This window comes from Dendrobates tinctorius, unplaced genomic scaffold, assembly GCF_039654945.1.
Source record: "Dendrobates tinctorius isolate UK_male_01 unplaced genomic scaffold, ASM3965494v1 ptg000231l, whole genome shotgun sequence".
Lineage (NCBI taxonomy): Eukaryota > Metazoa > Chordata > Amphibia > Anura > Dendrobatidae > Dendrobates > Dendrobates tinctorius.
Window position 1 is genome coordinate 15,155,069 of NW_027361898.1, and position 8,086 is coordinate 15,163,154.

The window sequence follows — 8,086 nt, forward strand, 5'->3', positions numbered from 1 at the left end:
TCGACAAGACCCCCAGACCGGCCGCGATACCGGATGTGATGACGTCGGGCGCTGAGATCCAGCTCAGGGGGAATGCGGTGAGAGCAGCATGACAGATATCAGCAGCATTGAGTGATATACAGAAGAATTACCTAATTTTTCAACATCTTATTGGTGGTTCAGGTTTGTTAAGATAAATTATGTGAGAAGATAACTGACTTACAAATAGAGTTTTATTACTTGAACCAGAAAAACTTCGATCAATAATAATATTGGTCTTTCAAAAAGATATACCGTATTTTACAGATTAGAAGACACACTTTATTTCCCCCCAAATTTAGGGGGGATGGGGGTGCATCTTATAATGCATACATACCTTAACAGTACTGTTGCTGCAGGCTGGGATGAGGGGGTGCCTGGCAGTGCTGCTGGGGTGTCCGGCGGTGCTGCTGAGGTCTCCGGTGGTGATGCTGGGGTCTCCAGAAACCACAGAACTGTGGGGGCTCTGGCCTTTCACAAAATGTTGGCAGAGCCCTACTCAGCACTGAAGACCCCCCAGCAGCACCGGAGACCCCCGCAGCAACAGCAGACACACCCTCAGCACCACCGGGCACTCACAGCGCTAGACACCCCTGCAACACTGGACACCTGCCACATCGGACACCTGCAGCAGTGCACTGCACATTGGACACCCTCTCATCCCAGCCTGCGGCCTGCAGCATCACCCCACTCCTGCCTCCTCCAGCAGCGACCCTGGGACCCCGCTTCACCGCAGCCACGGTAAGCAATAAGACGTATGGACTATAAGAAGCACCACCATTTTATTTTTAAAAGTTTTTTTCCTATTTTTCTCCTCAAAATTTGGGGTGCTTCTTATAATCCAAAAAATACGATAATGAGGTAAATAATCTTACCGCACTTCTCAGTAGTTACACAATACAAGCAGTTGTGAGTCTTAAGGCCCCATCTCACATAGTGAGATCGCTGATGTGTCACCGATTTTGTGATTCCTTATGGATAAGATATTTTTCTCGGACTTACTGTGCGCTGAAAATGCTCAGGAAGAAAACCAAATCATCGGCCGATGATTTGGTTTTCTTCCTGAGCATTTTCAGCGCACAGTAAGTCCGAGAAAAATATCTTATCCATAAGGATTCACATTGGCGGTCACGTAGTGGACCTTCGGGCGTGCAGCAAGCTGACAGTCGGTTTATGTGCTTTTACCTCCCCTGGAATAGGTGAGTGAATTTCTTTATATTTCTTCAAACACCACCCGGATAAGACCCTATTGCGCTTTCTTCTTTCCTTTAGCTTTTTTACACCGATTTTGTGATGCAACAGCGATCTTGCCAGCAATCTTGCTCCATGTGACACATAGCGGTGACCGCCCCCCCCCCGCTGGATATCGCTGATCATGCTCGAATGTCCTGGGCCATTTTTTCATTATCGGCGTCCCGCTGGCCAGCATGCATCACTGTGTTTGACGATGATGAGTGACCTCGTTGGCAACTCAGAACTCAGGGACAGAGGCTGGAATCATTCAGAATAGCTGCTGTGTGACAGCGCACTAGCGATCCTTACCAGGTCGCATTGATGTCGAGATCGCTGGTGCATCATTGAAGAGATCTGCCTGTTTGGCAGCTTACTAGCAACCATGTAGCGACGCACCAGCAATCCCTACCAGGTCGTATCATTGTCGGGATCACTGGTGCATCGCTATGTGAAACGGGACCCTTAGTATGATAGAAAGAGATCTGCACACTGGTCAACCAATCAGAGACTGGGTGAGAAAACAAAGTGAATTGATAAGATCAAGCTAAAAATTGCATTCTAATTTAAAAGCACTTATCTTACTGGATAACAGTGTAATCTCAGATGTACTGACTGCTGTCTGTTACCAGTCACGTTTGTAAGAAAAAGTCCTACTGAGAGCTGGAAGAGTCGGGAAGAAGTTCCACAGACGATCTCTTATCAAGCTGAGGTTGAAGGTTTATTCGGAGATACACGGCAAAACAGATACAGAATAACAGAGGAGCTGGAATATGCGGGCAAAAACAGGAATTCAGACAGGCAGAGATTTGCTAGGAAGTCTGGCGATGGTAAGGCTCTGTGCCCTGGCCATGGTGAGGCACAGTGGCATGATGGCGATGGAATGGCCCCGATCGACAGTAACAGGGGCTTCTTATACATTATCAGAACAAAGAAAGCTGCATTTTGCCGCAGAGGGCGTTAACATTATAATTCTAAGGCGTTTTCATGGTAATCTACAGAAACGTGGTTTAGAAAAGAGAATATAATGACATAATACGAAGATATTAATTAACATTTCTTCAAGCAACACTAAAACCCATAAGTCATTGGTATCTATGGCTACTGTCCTAAAATCTTATCATTGTCTCCAGTCTAGGTCCCTAAATTCTTACATCCTGACATTTTAACTACTCTACTCTTCGCTACCACACTATCACGTATAAGCATACTGACCATATATTTGGTAACCTGTGACCCTATTGATTGATCCAATCTTCCTCTACGCACATCGGCTGAGGTTGCTAGGAGACATGATCTCATTTTCCATCCTCCATTTAATACATTTTATCAGCTCTTTTGTAAAAGTTGAATCTTCTCTAACTTTCAACAAAATGGCTGCTAGAGACAACATGGCCGCTCAGTATATTATGACTGACCATTCTCTTACAAGTCCCCCTCTTGTACTCTATCCAGAGTACAACATACAGTACTGTAATATTCATGGGTGAATTATTGAAAATAAGAATATGGAGGTAATTCAGCACTCTATGCACGTGTGTGTGTAAGGCAAAAGTCCCTAAAAATAGAACAAACACATAATAAAAAAAATAATTCAAATAGTCCCGAAAAAAATAAGTTGCACAATAGTCAAGTCTTTTGGTCTATTTCTTCTCATTCTTTGTCTTCTGGATTTTCCTGATCTTCTCCCCCTCTCACACTATCAGAGTCCCACTGTATAGTGTGAAACATCTTCTCCTGATCATCCAATAGGTTCACGGTCCCAGGAGTCGAATATGAAAATCTTCAGCTGACCTGGAGGAGATAGAAAAAAAAGCGGAGTATCAGTCCTTACCAGAAATCTCAGTAAAATAATTAAGAAGTCTACACTGATTGATATGAACCATTTTAACAACTTTGTAGCTTGAAATTTGAGCAAAGACTTAATCATTGTAGTTGGAATATAAGGCACAAGTCTATCATTAACCCGTTTGTAGTACAAGCACTCCCCCTCAATGGGCAGGGACTCAAGGGAATTGAACAGAGATGAGTCTCCATCCTTCTCCTGTGCTTTTACGAGATTTTGAAGAGAAGAATAAACAAGGGGGGGCTCTCGGGGTTTTTTTAGTAACTGCAGCGATGACTTCTTGGGGATATTTGTCCTCGCCTGTGAGTGCAGCTTCCCTGGCTGCGTGATCTACATATGCATTGCCAAGGATGTGAGGGTCAGGAATTAGCCTCTGGTGTCCTTTAATTTTGCAGAAGGACCATAATTTTGGAAATTCTTTACCCCGTTGCTCAATTTGTTTTAGAATGTCTGCATGCTGCAAGGGCTTGTTCTGAGAATCAACCATCCCCCTAAGGGCCCATACATTAAGATATAGAGTGAGTGACGACACGACATATGCGCTATCACTGAAGATATTCATTGGCTCTGGACACACGAGAATGACCTGTAGAGCTGCTTCCAACTCAGCTCTTTGAGCGGAGAAATGACCAGGGAGTTTATACTGCAGCAGCAATGGCTTAGCTGGAAACCACACAGCGAAGCCCGTGACGTAATGCCCCTCATGCCAATAGCAAGCTCCGTCAATATAGGCACAGGGGATTCCCTCTTGAAAATCTGCTCGGAAGGGAGAGGGAGTAACATTAGCCTGTTCAATTTGACAATTGTGACTTTTTCCTGCATACTGCATCATCTGGGCTAAGTGATATTTCTCACCCACCTCAACTTGTAAGTCTCTAGTCTCAAAATCAATGATCCATTGGGCCATTCTCTGTGAATTGATACCTGAAGCTTTTCCCTTCAGCAAAGTTTTTAAAGTGACATGCAGGGTTTGTAGAATTAAAGGAGCAAATCCCACTATATGCTTCACTTGATTCATAGTCCAGTGCACGCCCAGTAGGTGCTTCATGCACTGAGTGAATCCTTTTTCCAAGGGGGTCAGCAACCTGGAGTAATAACCTAGGGCATACAACTGACTAGACACTTCTGGGCTTTCTTTGGGCCATTTTTGTAGGAGCACAGAAGAAATAGAGATATCACCGGTGTGAGTCTGAATGTAGAAAGGCTGGGAAGGGTCAGGGTTAATCAATGCAGCAGCTGCCGTAAGGGCGCGCTTCAATCACTCAAAAGCCTGTAAGGCGGTTCCCTCTACATTAACAGGGTCAAGGTCATTATCAACATTTTTCAATAAATCATACAGTGGTTTAGCCAAATAAGCAAAATCTTCAATGAATTCTCTGGAAAAATTAATAAGACCCAAAAATTTTCTGAGTTCAGTAATATTAGTTGGTATGGGGACAGCCTGAATAGCTTTAACCCTATCATGCATGGGCTTCTTTCCTTCTGCTGAGACAGACACACCCAGAAATTTAACCTCTGATTTCATCAATTGCACTTTATCTAGACTCATTTTGAGTCCTGCCTCTTGTAAAGCCTGACAAACATTTTCAAGGGTTTCTCTGTGTTCACCTTCATCGACAGTTTGAATCAATAAATCATCCACATTCTGTAAGACTTTGTCTCCGTAACCAAGGAATTCTAACATCTGAGCTAATGCCTGATGGAAATACACAGGAGAACTGTGAAATCCCATGGGCAGCCGCGTGAACAAGTATTGCACATTTTCAAAAGTGAATGCGAAGCGGAGTGCAGATTCAGGTGTTAGGGGTACTGAGAAAAAGCCATTTGCAATATCCAAACAAGAAAATACTTTACAATCACTCCTCAGCTGCGACATAACTTCAGGGACAGATGCAACAAGGTGAGCAGCTGAGGGAGTGTACTTATTTACAAGTCTCAGGTCTACTACCATTCGAAAACTGCCATCTTCCTTTTTTACAGGTAGAATAGGACTGTTACATGGAGAATTACCTTTCACAACAACACCTTGTTTCTCCAATTCACTGACTGCTACCCTTATGTAAGAGATTGCGTCCTCCGGAATACGGTACTGACGCTGGAAAGGTGGCAGTTTTTCACCATCAATTTTAACCTGAGTTTGCATTAACCCACAATCAGTTTTCTTTGAGATCCACAATTCAGGGAACTTTTGCTTCAATTCATTCTTTAAAGCATCATTGTCAGTGTTTTCAACATTTTCATTAGCACCTAATCCGAAGCAAGCAATGGGTAATTTATGACTCTCCTCCTCCTCTACAGGGACAATTACAGAACAGATAGTGGCTTCTTTCTTCCGCCACAAGACTTTGTTACATAAATCAATAACAATTCCCATTGCTCCCAAAACATCAGTTCCCAAAATAGTGTACCGTAACTGTGGGTTTGCCCAAAAAGCGCATCGAAGACCCCTTTGCTTCGATCCCCCTGTGTCCTGAAATCTCAGGTTTACTGGATGACGTTTTTCTGCTTGAATACAGGAGTCCTCAAATTCTACAAAAGTGTAGTCTCAGGCAGTCCAGGGGGTGACTGCAATTTGTGTCTTGTTACTAAAACTGAGGCTCCTGTATCGATGAGGATGTCTTCCCAAGACAGCCCCTCCATTCTCCCTCTGACATAAGGTCTACCGTCCTTGCCCAGGGAAAGGGGGGCAAGGAGGGTAAGGGGAACAGGGGGAGCACTCCATTAATCAGTGTTACCTGTCATGGGAAGCCCGAAAAATCCATCATCCCCATCTGGACACGGCTTCCGTCCAACAGCTGCCACCTCCGCCCCAAAGAGATCCCTGGTCAGGGTCCGGTCCTCATGTTCCCGCAGCTCCTTAATCAGCGGAGCATAGGGACGAGGAGGAGTGACCCCTCCCTGAATAGCATGGACCTCCGGGAGCGGATGAGTGAAAGCTATTGGGGAGGGAGCAGGAGCAGAAGGCTCCTGTGAGACTGGGTTAACCATTTGAAGACCGTTGTACTGCTGATACTGCCTAGGGTCATTCACTGCTGGATACGGAGGTCTAACTCCGAAAGGTGGTCTAGAGAACTCCCGGGTCTGTTGGGGGTTAAATGGTGCCCGGGGTTCTCGGGGTACAATCCCTGGCTCAAGGTTGGGACAAAAACGCCTAACATGTCCTAAATGTCCACGAAAATAACACAAGGGGGACCTCTCATAGGATCCTGTGGGGGCTCTGCCGAACGGGACCTGCCCATTCTCGGCAGCTGCGCATACCCCCCCGGAACTCCTGGCCTCCCCTAATCAACAGATACACCCCGAGGTGAATGGCATGCAAAAACATTGGACTCATCACCCTTCACCTCGGACTGCATCGTCCTAACAAAACACTTTCCTCCCAATTAGGCAAATTTTTTATAAATTTAAGATGGATCAGGAACATTTGGTCAGGGATATTTTTCTCGGGGTTGAAGCAGCTTCACACCTAACCTAGGGTCTGCATGTGCTGGAGCTGTTGGGACAATATATCTTTCCTCAACTGTATCTGCATAAGCTGGAGCTGTTGGGACACTATATCTTGTCATGTACTACTTCACTCATTCTCCTAACTCTTCTCCAGTCTACAAGTGTATTTACATCAGCACTGTGTTTCGAAGCTGCAGTGTCCATCTGTGACATAACTGCTCTCAGCTGCTGCTGCTCGCACCCCTCCTCTCTGTGCTTCGCTGCTAGCTCCAGCATCTCGCTCAGCTGTTCTGATCTCTCCCTATATGCTGCCCCTCCCCGGGTTATCATGTTAACATATTGCTGTGTAAGCTACCTATCAAGAGCCTGATCAAAAGTTATGACTGTCTTTCACAAAGCCACTACTTGGCTATTAGCTTAACCTAGCAAATTTTTTCTATCTAGTTCCCTGTTCTCTGTGGTAAACCATCGCATACAATTTAACCACGTGGTTTCCACATTAACCCCCTCCAGCTGGGGTGTGCCAGCATATTTCTCTGCCTGCTTCCGTAACCACTCCATATTTACAGTGGTCTACAAGGACGAGTTTTACTCTGTCCTAGTATCAACAAATGCAATTTAAGCAAAGTTAGATACTCACACCTCTCTCGAATGGAAGACCTCCTGCAGGCTGGGTCGACCAGATATCAAAAGAGGTGCAGCCGTGATTCCAGGATCACTCGTTAGCTTGCCAGGCGTCTCCCCACGCCCTTTTAAAGCTTCTTGCTACCCGGCACAACAAATTCTCACGTCCTTGTAGATAGATTCTTCTTAGTTACTCATCTTTTTACAGTCTTTTTCTTTGTCCGTGGTTTTATTAAAAAAAATCGGGCAGGCGGTTTCAGAGCGATCACGAGAGGTTCTCCTTCAGGCTGGCTTCCTTTGACCGGTTTAACGTATGGCCATACGCGTTTCTTTTATTTTTTCTCTTCAGTCTTCTAACCTCCAAGCCCTCATCTGCAGCTTCTTCCGGTGGTCCTTCTGGAGGCAGCTCTCCGGAGCCGCTCCTCCTGGCTGGCAATCGCCACTTGTAAGAAGAAAAAGTCCTACTGAGAGCTGGAAGAGTCGGGATGAAGTTCCACAGACGATCTCTTATCAAGCTGAGGTTGAAGGTTTATTCGGAGATACACGGCAAAACAGATACAGAATAACAGAGGAGCTGGAATATGCAGGCAAAAACAGGAATTCAGACAGGCAGAGATTTGCTAGGAAGTCTGGCGATGGTAAGGCTCTGTGCCCTGGCCATGGTGAGGCACAGTGGCATGATGGCGATGGAATGGCCCCGATCGACAGTAACAGGGGCTTCTTATACATTATCAGAACAAAGAAAGCTGCATTTTGCCGCAGAGGGCGTTAACATTATAATTCTAAGGCGTTTTCATGGTAATCTACAGAAACGTGGTTTAGAAAAGAGAATATAATGACATAATACGAAGATATTAATTAACATTTCTTCAAGCAACACTAAAACCCATAAGTCATTGGTATCTATGGCTACTGTCCTAA

General features: G+C 45.1%; 1 long non-coding RNA gene across 1 annotated transcript; it reads right to left on the reverse strand.

Moving 5' to 3' along the window:
• Positions 1-1,947: 1,947 nt before the first annotated feature.
• Positions 1,948-6,837, reverse strand: LOC141059902 (uncharacterized). The gene is made up of 2 exons (XR_012222622.1): positions 5,830-6,837; positions 1,948-3,042 (listed from the first exon to the last, which is right to left on the reverse strand). It is a non-coding gene; the product is annotated as an uncharacterized lncRNA (long non-coding RNA).
• Between the last annotated feature and the right edge of the window lie 1,249 nt (positions 6,838-8,086).